General features: G+C 34.3%; 1 long non-coding RNA gene across 1 annotated transcript in view; it reads right to left on the reverse strand.

The window, feature by feature from the left end:
- Positions 1 to 12,016, reverse strand: part of LOC144311293 (uncharacterized) — a 43,416-nt gene that overhangs the window by 12,384 nt on the left and 19,016 nt on the right. The gene's annotated exons all lie outside the window — the stretch shown is intronic.

Below are 12,016 nucleotides of genomic sequence, written 5' to 3' on the forward strand. Positions count from 1 at the left end.
TTTAGAGATGAAACCACTCTTCAGGGATGAGGTTTCTGGTCTTACAAACCAGAACTGCAAGACCCCACGAACAAAACCAAAATATTTAAGCATAATGTGACCAAGGTTGCAGACAAGGTGACAGGATTGATCTACTAATCTTGAAAGCACAGCCCACATACATTTTCTGAGTCTTTTAAATGACAAGTATTAATTTCAATATGTATTTTTAAAATTATATATATTTTTCTGAAAATACTTTACGCAGAAACTTTCTTTTCCCACAACTTGTTATTCTATTGAAAGGCTTGTGTGAAGCTTGGGATTTTTCCCTAGCTCTGTTTATCCTTAGAATAGATTCCACTATGGAAGTATAGTCAAAATGCCATGTCTTTTTTTTAATTTTTTTAATTATTTTTTTAATTTATGATAGTCACACAGAGAGAGAGAGAGAGGGAGAGACACAGGCAGAGGGAGAAGCAGGCTCCATGCACTGGGAGCCCGACGTGGGATTCGATCCCGGGTCTCCAGGATCGCGCCCTGGGCCAAAGGCAGGAGCCAAACCGCTGCGCCACCCAGGGATTGCTTTTTTTTTTTTAAATTTTTAAAATTTTTTAATTTTTAATTTTAATTTTAATTTTTTTTTAAAATGCCATGTCTTTAAGTCTCTCTAAAACACAGAAAAATATCGGCTTATGTCATTAATTTAATTTACAGTTAGGTTTATTTTTTCATTTTTAGAAACTGCTTTTTTAATTTAAAAATTTTAATATGTAAATCATGTATGTGGTTCCAAAATGGTGTAAAATGGCAGAAGAGAAGTATCATTTCCATCCATGTCACTTCTACTCTGAATTTTATAAGCCTTTATAGATAGCTTTTTTATTAATCTTTTATTTGTATTCCAGTGTTTTTTTTAATTGTTGTTGCAAGTATAAGCAAATACATTTATATATGTCCTTTCCTTTTTATTATCTGGGAGGTTGCCTACTGTATACTGGAACTTGCTTTTCTCCTTTAACATATCCTGGAGACTGTAGCATCCCAGTTTCTAGGCGCCCTCCCATTCCTTTTTATGGCTATGTTGTATTTTCTTGAGAAGGTGTATCATAATTTGTTTCATTTGTCCTTTATCGGTGCAGAGTTGGTTTGTTTTCTAGTCTTTTGCTATTACAAATAGCAAAAAAATTTGTGTGAAATGAATGTGCCAATGAATGCTTTTATGCATAGTCACTTCATATTTTTTTCTAATGTCTTTGAGAATGCTGGGTCAAAATGTAAATACATATGCCATTTTCCTAAATATTGTCAAACTTTTCTCCACAGGGGCAATGCCATTTTGGATTCCCATGAGCAATGTTTGAGAATGTCCATTTCTTCAGAGCCTCATCAATATTGTATGTTTTCAGTCTTTGGGATTTTTGCTAACTTGATACACAAGAAATGGTCTCTCAGTGTTGTTCAAATATGTATTTCTCATTCTGTGTTTGAGGCCCATCTTCATTTTTTCTATTAAATTGCCTACTCACAACTTTTGCTAATTTTTCTATCTATGCCTTTTTCTTTTCAATTTTTAAGAGCTGTCTATACAATAGACATATTAATTTATTGTCTAGGATGCAAGTTGCAAGTGTTTTTTTCTCTGTAGCTTATCTTTTGACTTTGCTTATAGTTTTTTTGGGGGGCATGTGTTTTATTTTTCACAAATGTCTGACTTGTAAATCTAGATTTTAAGTTATCTGGATGCAGAGAAAAGAGAACTCTTTATTCAGTGTATTACAAATGTCTTTTTCACAGTTCTTTTTTTTTTTCACGTTCTTAATGGTATCTTTTTATAAGCAGTTCCTGATTTTAATGTGCAAAAAATTACCAGTATTTTTCCTTACAATTAGTGCCTTTAGAATTCAGTCTAAGAAAACATGTTCTACCTTGAAGTCACAAAGATTTTTTTGTATTATCTTCAACAGTCCAAGAGCTATTTATTATTGTGCCAATCAAACTATAATCTGAGAACCTGTGGTAGTTCTAAACTGTTTTTTAGTGGTTCATGATCAGTATAGAAATTGAGAGTAAGCGTTCAGAAACTTTTGTGGGAATGTAATATTATCGTGGCATGCCAGTGTGTAATGAGCAAATTCATCTTTTGAGGGTCCTCAAAAGTGTTTTCAAACTCATGTGATGAGTCAGGTTTCATAAACTGTGTACTAGTTGTGCACAGTAGGACCAAGCATGAATGCTTGAAAGTGTAGATATTTTTTTTAAAAGTGTCTCTTAACTGCAGATGGTGTGAGATGTACTCTTTGAGAAGCTTTATTGCTTTGCTTTTCATATTTAAGTCTATGATTTCCCAGGACTGGTATGTGTGTTTGTGGTGTAATATAGGGTTCCAATTTCATTTTTCTCCCCATGGATATCCTGTTTTCCCAGAACTATTTAGTGAAAAGGCTGTTCTTCCCTCACTGCTCAGCAGTGATTTATTTGCCATGAAACAGGAGTTCTGTTCTCTATATTCTATTTCACTGGTCTTTTGTTTCTCTTTGCATCAGTACCACATTGTCATAATTCTATGTATAGCTTTAAAGTAAGTCTTGATATCCGGAAAAATAAGTTCTGCAGCCTTCTATTTTAGAAGTGTTTTGATCCTTTTTTGTCCTTTTCGTTTCCTTAGAGATTTTATATTTCAAATTACACCCTACTTCCCTGCCACGCACACAACCTGTTCAGATTTTGTTTGGAGCTGTGTTGAATCTATAGGTCTGTTTAGTCTTTCAGCATGTGATTAGATTGTACAGGTGTGTTTTGTCCATAACTGTATTTATTCCTGAGCATTGGGTTACCCGATGTTTTTGATAGTTCACTGAATGCACATTTCTAAATATACTGTTTTTATAATACTAAAGATTTTATTTATTTATTTATTTATTTATTTAAAATTTTTAAAAAAATTTTATTTATTTATGATAGTCATACAGAGAGAGAGAGAGAGAGGCAGAGACATAGGCAGAGGGAGAAGCAGGCTCCATGCACTGGGAGCCCGATGTGGGATTTGATCACGGGTCTCGAGGATCGCGCCCTGGGCCATAAGGCAGGCGCCAAACCGCTATGCCACCCAGGGATCCCAATTCTAAAGATTTTAAAAGATACTTTATAATAGGTCAAAAAGTAGCAAATTTCTGGAATTAAATATAATAAAACATGTTCACATTCTCTATGCAGAGATATCATGCAATTTTGATATATTGTCTATCTATTGCTGCTCTAAGAAAAACTATTAATTTTAATATGTTAAGCTGTGTCATGTTACCTTCTAAATTTTTATATTTAGCTTCTTAGTTTTTTTGTGAGTGAGCAAAAAACCAGAGATGGTTACTTTTGTTCCTTTCTTTTTAAACATTTTAAAATTATTTATTATTATTATTATTATTATTATTTTTATTATTATTGTTATTATTATTATTTCTGTTCCTTTCTGACATGTACTGCCAATGCATTGTTGAGTAAAAGTTATTCATGTTTTCCTCCTGATATTAGCAAGAAAAGTTTGTTATATTTCATTCACTTGTTGATTTTTATTGTAGTTTTCTAGTAGTTAAACTTAAGTTATAAGAATTTTCTTCTGTTTCTCTAGTTTTTCCCTCAGCCTCTCAGGAATTTGTGTTCATTTTTACCAAGTTTTTTACTTTCTTTTTTTATTGAAATATAATTAACATACAATGTTTTATTAGTTTCAGATATACAATATAATGATTCAGCAATTCTATACATAACTCAGTGCTCATCAGGGTAAGTGTACTCTTAATCCCCTTCACCTATTTCACCTATCCCCCCACCCATCTTCCGTCTGATGACCTCCAGTTTGTACTCTATACTGGAGTCTGTTTATTTCATTTGCCTCTTTTTTTCCGTGTTCATTTGTTTTGTTTCTTAAATTCCAAAATAAGTGAAATCCTGTGGTTTTTGTCTTTCACTGACTTATTTTACTTAGCATTATATCTTCTAGGTCCATCCATTTTGTTACAAATATCTCATTATTCTTTATGGCTGAGTGGCATTCTATTACATATATATGTAATAGATATATTCATATGTGTATGAATATATATATGAATATGTGTATATATATCAATGTATATATATGTATTCATCCATGGATGGACACCTGGGCTGCTTCCATGTCTTGGCTATTTAAATAGTGCTACAGTAAATATAGGGGTGCATATATCTTTTTGGATTAGTGTTTTCATTTTCTTTGGGTAAAGACCCCATAGTGGAAATGTTGGATCATAAAATAATTCTATTTTTAATTTTTTAAAAGATTTTATTTATTTATTAATGAGAGATACAAAGAGAGAGAGGAGAAACAGGCTTCATGCAGGGAGCCTGATGTGGGACTCAATCCTGGGTCTCCAGGATCAGGCTCTGGGCTGAAGGCAGCGCTAAACCGCTAAACCGCTGAGCCACCGGGGGCCACCCCTATTTTTAATTTTTAAAGGAACCTCCATAGTGGCCACACAAGTTTGCATTTCCACTAAGAGTACATGGTGGTTCCTTTTTCTCCATATCCTTGCCAACACATATTGTTTCTTACAGTTTTGATTTTAGCCAATTTTGACTGGTGTGAGGTGATATCTCACTGTGGTTTGATTTGCATTTCCCTGATGATTAGTGATGTTAAGCATTTTTTCACATGTCTTTTGGTCATCTGTATGTCTTCTCTGAAGAAAAATCTGTTGATATCTTCTGCCCATTTTTTTATTGTAATTTTTTTTTTTTTGGTGTTGAGCTGTACATTTGGATATTAACCTTACTGGATATATCATGTAAATAAGTTCTCCCATACAGTAGGCTACCTTTTCATTTTGTTGATGGTTTCCTTTGCTGTGCCAAAGCTTTTTGTTTTGTTGTAATCCAATAGTTTATTTTTGCTTTTGCTTCCCTTGCTTCAGGAGACATATCTAGAAAAATGTTGCTATAGCCAATGTCAGAGAAATTACTCGCTTGTGCTCTCTTCTAGGATTTTTATGGTTTCAAACCTCACATTTCAGTCTTAATCCATATTGTTTATTTTTGGGTATGGTGTAAACCTCACATTTAAGTCTTAATCCATATTGTTTATTTTTGGGTATGGTGTAAGAAAGTGGTCCAGTTTTATTCCTTTCTATGTAGCTGTCTGATTTTCCCAGCACCATTTAATGAAGAGACTGTCTTTTCCCCCATTGCATATTCTTGTCTCTTTTGTCGTAGATTAACTGACCATGTAATTGTGGGTTTATTTCTGGGCTCTCTATTCTGTTCCATTGATCTGTATATCTATTTTTGTGCCAGTACCTTACTCTTTTGATTACTACAGCATTGTAATATGGCTATGAAGCCTAGAATTGTGATATCTCCAGTTTTGTTCTTATTTTTCAAGATTGCTTTGGCTCTTTGGTGTCTTATTTGGTTCCAATACAAATTTTAGGATTATTTGTTCTAGTTCTGTGAAAAATGCTGTTGATATTTTTTAGGGATTGCATTAAATCTGTAGATGCTTTGGATAGTAGAGACATTTTAACATTTGTTCTCCCAATCCATGAGTATGGTACATTTTTCCATTTGTTTTGTGTCATCTTCAATTTCTTTCATCATTGTTCTGTGGTTTTCAGAGTATGGGTCTTTCACCTGCTTGGTTAAGTTTATTTCTGGATTTTTTTTGTTGGCATAATTATAAGTGGGATTGTTTCTGTTAATTTCTCTTTCTGCTACTTCATTTTTACTGTATAAAAATGTAACATATTTCTGTGTCTTGATTTTGTATCCTGTGATCCTGCTGAATTCATTTATCAGTCCTATTAGTTTTTTTGGTGGAATCTTTAGGGTTTTCTATATATGGTATCTTGTCATGATTAAGTTTTACTCTTTCCTTACCAGTTTGGATGCCTTTTATTTCTTTTTCTTGTCTGATTGCTGTGGCTAGGACTTCCAGTACTATGTTGAATAAAGGTGGTACAAGTAGACATCTTTACCTTATTCCTGACTTTAGAGAAAAAGGTCTGTTTTTTACTATTGAGGATGATGTTAGCTGTGGGTTTTTCATATATGGTTTTTATTATGTTGAAGTATATTCTCTCTAAATCTACTTTATTGAGGGTTTTTATCATGAAAGGATGTTGAATTTTGTCAGATGCTTTTTTCTGCATCTATTAAGATGATCAATTATGTGATCTTTATCCTTTTGTTGTTGTTGTATTATCTTCATTGATTTGTGCATATTGAACCACTGTTGCAACCCAGGAATAAATCATACTTGATTGTGGTGAATGATTTTTTAAAATGTATTGTTGGATTTGACTTGCTAATATTTTGTTGAGGATTTTTACATCTATGTTTATCAGAGATGTCAGCCTGTAAAATTTTTTTTTTGTAGTATCTTTATCTGGTTTTAGTATTGGGATAATACTAGCCTCATAGAATGAATTTGGAAGCTTTCCTTACTCTTCTCTTTTTTGGAATAGTTTGAGAAGAATAGATGTTAACTTTTCTTTACATGTTTGGTAGAATTTACCTGTGAAGCTATCTGTTCCTGGACTTTTGTTTGGTGGGAGTTTTTTGATTATTGATTCAATTTCATTGCTGATAATTGGTGTGTTTAAGTTTTCCATTTCTTTGTGATTCAGTTTTGGGAGGCTATATGGGAGAAATTATTTATTTCTTTTAGGTCATCCAATTTGTTGGCATATAGTTTTTCATAATCACTGGTGATCCTTTGGATTTCTGTGATGTTGGTTATTACTCCTCTTTGATTTGCGATTTTGAGTCCTCTTTCCTTTTCTTTGTCTCTCTCTTTTTTTAAAAAATCGATTTGAGACAGAAAGAAGCACAAGTTGGGGGGAGGGACAGAGAAAGAGGGAGAAGCAGACTCCCCACTGAGCAGGAAGCCCAACCAGAGCTTGATCCCAGGACTCTGAGATCATGACCCGAGTTGAAGGCAGATGCTTAAACAACGGAGCCACCCAAGTGCTGCCCCCCTCCAACTCCTTTTTTGAGAAGTCTGGCTACAGGTTTATTAATTTTATCTTTTCAAAGAGCAAGCTCCTGGTTTCTTTGATGTGTTCTATTTTTGTTGTTGTTTCTATTTCATTTATTTCTGCTTTAATATTTACTATTTCCTAGTTTTGCTTCTTCTCTTTCTAGCTCCTTTAGGTATAAGGATAGGTTCTTTGAGATTTTTCTTTTTGAGGTAGGCCTGTATTGCTATAATATTCCCTCAGAACAACTTGCTGCATCCAAAGATTTGCACCATTGTCTTTTTATGTTCATTTATCTCTGTGTATTTTTAAGTTTTCTCTTTGACTTCTTGGTTAACTCCTTTTTATTTTATTTGCTTATTTTTTAGTTGTTTCTTACACACTTTAATTTAAATTCCAGTTAGTTAGCATATAGTTAATATTAGTTTCTGATGTAGAATTTAGTGATTCAACACGTATATACAACATTTGGTGCTCCTCACAAGTACCCGCCTTAATCCCCATTACCTATTTAACCCGTCCCCTCCACCGACCTCCCCTTTAGTAACTATCAGTTTGTTTGCTATAGTTCAGAGTCTGTTTCTTGGTTTTCCTCTCTTTCTTCTTTCCTATGTTCATTTTTTTTGTTTCTTAACTTCCACATTATGAGTGAAATCATATGGTATTTATCTTTCTCTGACTGACTTATTTCACTTAGTATAATACTCTCTAGCTTCATCCATGTTCTTGCTAAGAGCAAGATTTCATGCTTTTTTATGGCTGAGTAATATCCAAATTTATATTGGATATAAATATATTTATATATTTGGAGGTCATCCAATTTGTTGGCATATATAAATTCAAATTTATATTGGATATTACTCAGCCATAAAAAATATGAAAATGTGGGGTGTGTGTGTGTGTGTGTATATATATATATATATATATATATATATATATATATAGTTATATAGTTATAGTTATAGTTACATAGTTATACATGCCTCACATCTTCTTTATCCACTCATCAGTTGATACACATTTGGGCTTTTTCCATAATTTGGCTATTGTTGATAATGCTGCTATAGCATCAGGGTACATGTATTCCTTTGAAATAGTATTTTTTATCTTTGACCTATTGATTGTTTAGTAGCATGTTATTTAACCTCCACGTCTATGTATTATTTCCAGAATTTTCCTTGCAATTTATTTCTAGGTTCATACCATTGCAGTTGGAATATATGCATGATAAGATTCCAGTCTTTTAAGATTTGCTGAGATTTGTTTTTTTGCCAACATGTGAACTATTCTGGAGAATGTTCCATGTGTACTTGAAAAGAATATGTATTCTGCTGTTTTTGGATGGAATGTTCTGAATATAATTGTTAGATCCATCTGGTCCAATGTATCATACAAAGCCAATGTTTCCTTGTTGATTTTCTGTTTGGATGATCTATCCATTGATATATGTGGGGTGTTAAATTCCCCTACTATTAATGTATTACTACCAGTTTCTTTGCTTGTTAATAGCTGCTTTGTTAATTTAGGTGCTCCCATGTTACATACATAAATATTTACAATTGTTATATCTTCTTGTTGGCTTGTTCTGATGTAGTATCGTTCTTTGCTTCTTAGTATAGTCTTTGTTTTAAAGTCTATTTTGTCCAATATAAGTATTGTTACTCCAGCTTTCTTTTCACTTCCACTTGTATGATAAATGTTTTTCATACTTTCACTTCTGATCTGCATATGTCTTTAGGTCTGAAACAAAGCCCTTGTAGGAAGCATGTAGATGAGTCTTGTTTTTTTTTTTTTTTTTTTAAATTAAGTCACCCTGTGTCTTTTCATTGGGGCATATAATCCATTTACATTTAAAATAATTGTTGTTAAGCATGTATTTATTGCCATTTTCTTGTTTTATGGCTGTTTTTGTACTTTTTCTTCTCTTCCTCTCTTCTCTTGTGGTTTGATGGTTTTCGTTAGTGATATTTTTTCTTTTTCTTATTTGCATATCTATTACAGCTTCTTGATTTATGGTTACCACTAGGTTTATAGATGATATCTTGTGCATATAGCAGTCTGTGTGAGGATGATGGTCACTTATGTTTGAATCCATTCTAAAAACACTAAATATTTACTCCACCGTTTTTTAGGTATATGTCATTATACCTTACATGCATTTATTTTGTGAATCCAATGATTGACTTTTATATTGACTTTTTTTCAATTGTACTGTTTTTGTGTCTTAACCTCCATACTGGTTTTATAAATGATTAATCTACTACCTGTTGTGTTCATACATAGCTGTGAATTTTTTCCCTTTCCTACTTTTTTCTTTCTTTCTTTTCTTTTTTCTTTTTCTTTTTTCTTTTCTTTTCTTTCTTTTTTTTTTTTTTTTTTACTGCTGCTTGTGGTATTTTCTTTCCACTCAAAGAATCTCCTTTTAACATTTTGTAATGTTTAGTGGTGATGAATTCCTTTAAGTTTTGTTTGGGAATCTTTTTATCTCTAATTCTATTCTGAATGATAGACTTATTGGATAGAGTACTCTTGGTTGCAGGTCTTTTCCTTTTAGCACTTTGACTGTATCACACCACTCCCTTCTGGCCTGCAAAGTTCTGCTGAAAGATCATCTGATAACCTCATGAGGTTTCCCTTATATGTAACTCTTCTCTTGCTGCTTTTAAAATTCTCTCTTTATCACTACTTTTTGCCATTTTAATTACTATGTGTTGTGATGTGGGCCTCCTTGGGTTGATTTTGTTGGGGTCTTTCTGTGTTTCCTGAATGTGGATGTCTGTTTCTTTTTCCAGTTGAGGGAAATTTTGAGCTATTATTACTTCAAATAAAATTTCCCTCCTTCTCTCTCCTTCTTCTTCTGGGATCCCTGTAATGCAAATGTTATTACACTTGATGATATTTCGGAGTTCCCTTAACCTATTCTCATTTTTTATTATTCTTTTTTCTTTTCCTGTTCAACTTGGTTGCTTTCCAATACTCTGTCTCCCAGCTCACTGATCTGATCTATTTCCTTTAGCCTACTATTTATTACCTCTAGTGTATTTTAAATTCAGCTATCAAGTTTTTCATCTCTGGTTGGTTCCTTTTTATATTTCTTATCTCTTTGTTGAAGGTCTCACTGAGATTCTCCACTCTTTTCTCAAGTCCAGTGGGTATCTTTATGACCGTGGCTTTAAATTCCCTATCAGGTGTATTGCTTATCTCTGTTTCATTTAGCTTCTTGCTATAATTTTGTCCTATTCTTCCATCTGGAACATATTTGCCATATCCTTATTTTTTCTAACTCACTGTTTCTAAGTGTTAGGAAAGTCAGCTACATCTCCTGCTCTTGAAAGTAGCAGCTCATGAAAAGAGGTTCTGCAGTGCCCTGCAGTGCAACATTCCTTGTTTACTTGAACATGGCATTTCAGTGGCGTCTCTTGTGTGTGTTGTATACACCTTACAATTGTGGCTGAGCTGCATTTGCCTTTAGTCAAGTTATCTGCAATGGCTCTCTTTGCTTGTTTCAAACAAGGTTTGGTCCCAGTCTTGTTAGTAGGCCAGTCTGGGGCTGCCTTAGTCTTGAGTTGAGTCAGACTAGGTATTTGCCAGAGCTGTGATAGCATGAAACTGCAATGTGTTGTTTCCGTGTCATCCTCCTAAAAGAAGCTTTTGTTGGTGGGTGGGATCTGCAGTCCAGATGTCTGCTCCCAGCCCACTGCTGGGTCCACAGTCAGAGAGGTGTGTATGGTTATATTTCCCTCTCCCTGGATCAGGAGTTATTTGGTGTGGTATAGGCTTCTTTCAGAGCTGCTTGCAACTACCATGTTTGTAGCATTGCTTTGGATAGACTGCCAAGGGCACATTAGAGGGGATGGGTTCACAGGAGAACACAGGGGCAGGGTTCATGGTGCCAACAAGGTGCAGGAGGGATAGGCAGGTACCCAGGAAAACTCCCACTGATGCTGGGTTGGAGGGGGTGAATCTATAGAAGAGCATGGGGATAGAGCATGCTGTTAGCAGGCTAGGTGGAGAGTGTTTGAATTGTGCTGGTTCTGGCAGATTTCTCCATATCTAGGCTGGAAAGTGGGATAAGGAAATATCATCTACCAGTTCTTTTGTTCTTAGAGAAATCTCCCAAAGATCTCTACCCCTTTAGCACATACTCTGAGATTAGTAAACAAATCTCCCTCCTGTATACCCTAGGCATTTTTCAAACTGCTGCTTCTATGCTGTATCTCAAAAGGACTGTTGTGCTGTCTCTTTAAGAGCAAGGACTCAGTTTCTTATTTTCAAAGTGATAGGTGTTAACCCCACTGATTGTAAGAACTCACAAAGTTAGGCCTTTAAAAAAAAAAGCCAAATGTTATGGAGATTCATCTTCCTAGCATAGATCTTCATGCCTGAGGTACCTGGTGTGGGGTCTCTTCCTCTCCCCTGTACATACCAATGGTGTCCCATTCTCCCATGGACAGTCCCATGAGTCAATTTTGGCTTCTGTGTTTCCACCCTTCCTACCCTCTTTGATGTGGCCTCCTTTACATCTAGCTGTGGACAGCCTGCTTTACCAGTCTTTGGGTCATTTTCTGAGTTTTTATACAGATGTGCGTGTTTTCTAGGTGTAGCCATGGGACAAAGTGAACCTAGGATCTTCCTCCTCTGCCATCTTCCCTGAAAATTTAGGAATAGTTTTTATACTTTTAAAAATATGGGAGAAAATCAAAAGAAGAATAAATTACATGAAATTTGAATTTCAGTGTCATAAAGTTTTATTGGAACATAGCCATACTAATTCATTTAAATGCTTTCTATGGCTGCTTTCATCCTACAATGGCAGAGATATAACAGAGATGAGTGGCCTGCAAAGTATAAAACATTTACTGTCTAGCCCTTTATAGAAAATGTTAGATGACACATCATGATGATCACGTTTATTCTTTTAACCCAACAAAGTATAGTTAGGATGCTTTCAGCCACAAGTAACAGAAATTATGAACCAAACTTGTTTAAGGAATATGAACATTTATTATCACATGTATGCAGCCTCCAGG

This window comes from Canis aureus, chromosome 3 (assembly GCF_053574225.1).
Source record: "Canis aureus isolate CA01 chromosome 3, VMU_Caureus_v.1.0, whole genome shotgun sequence".
In the NCBI taxonomy this organism is placed as follows: Eukaryota; Metazoa; Chordata; class Mammalia; order Carnivora; family Canidae; genus Canis; species Canis aureus.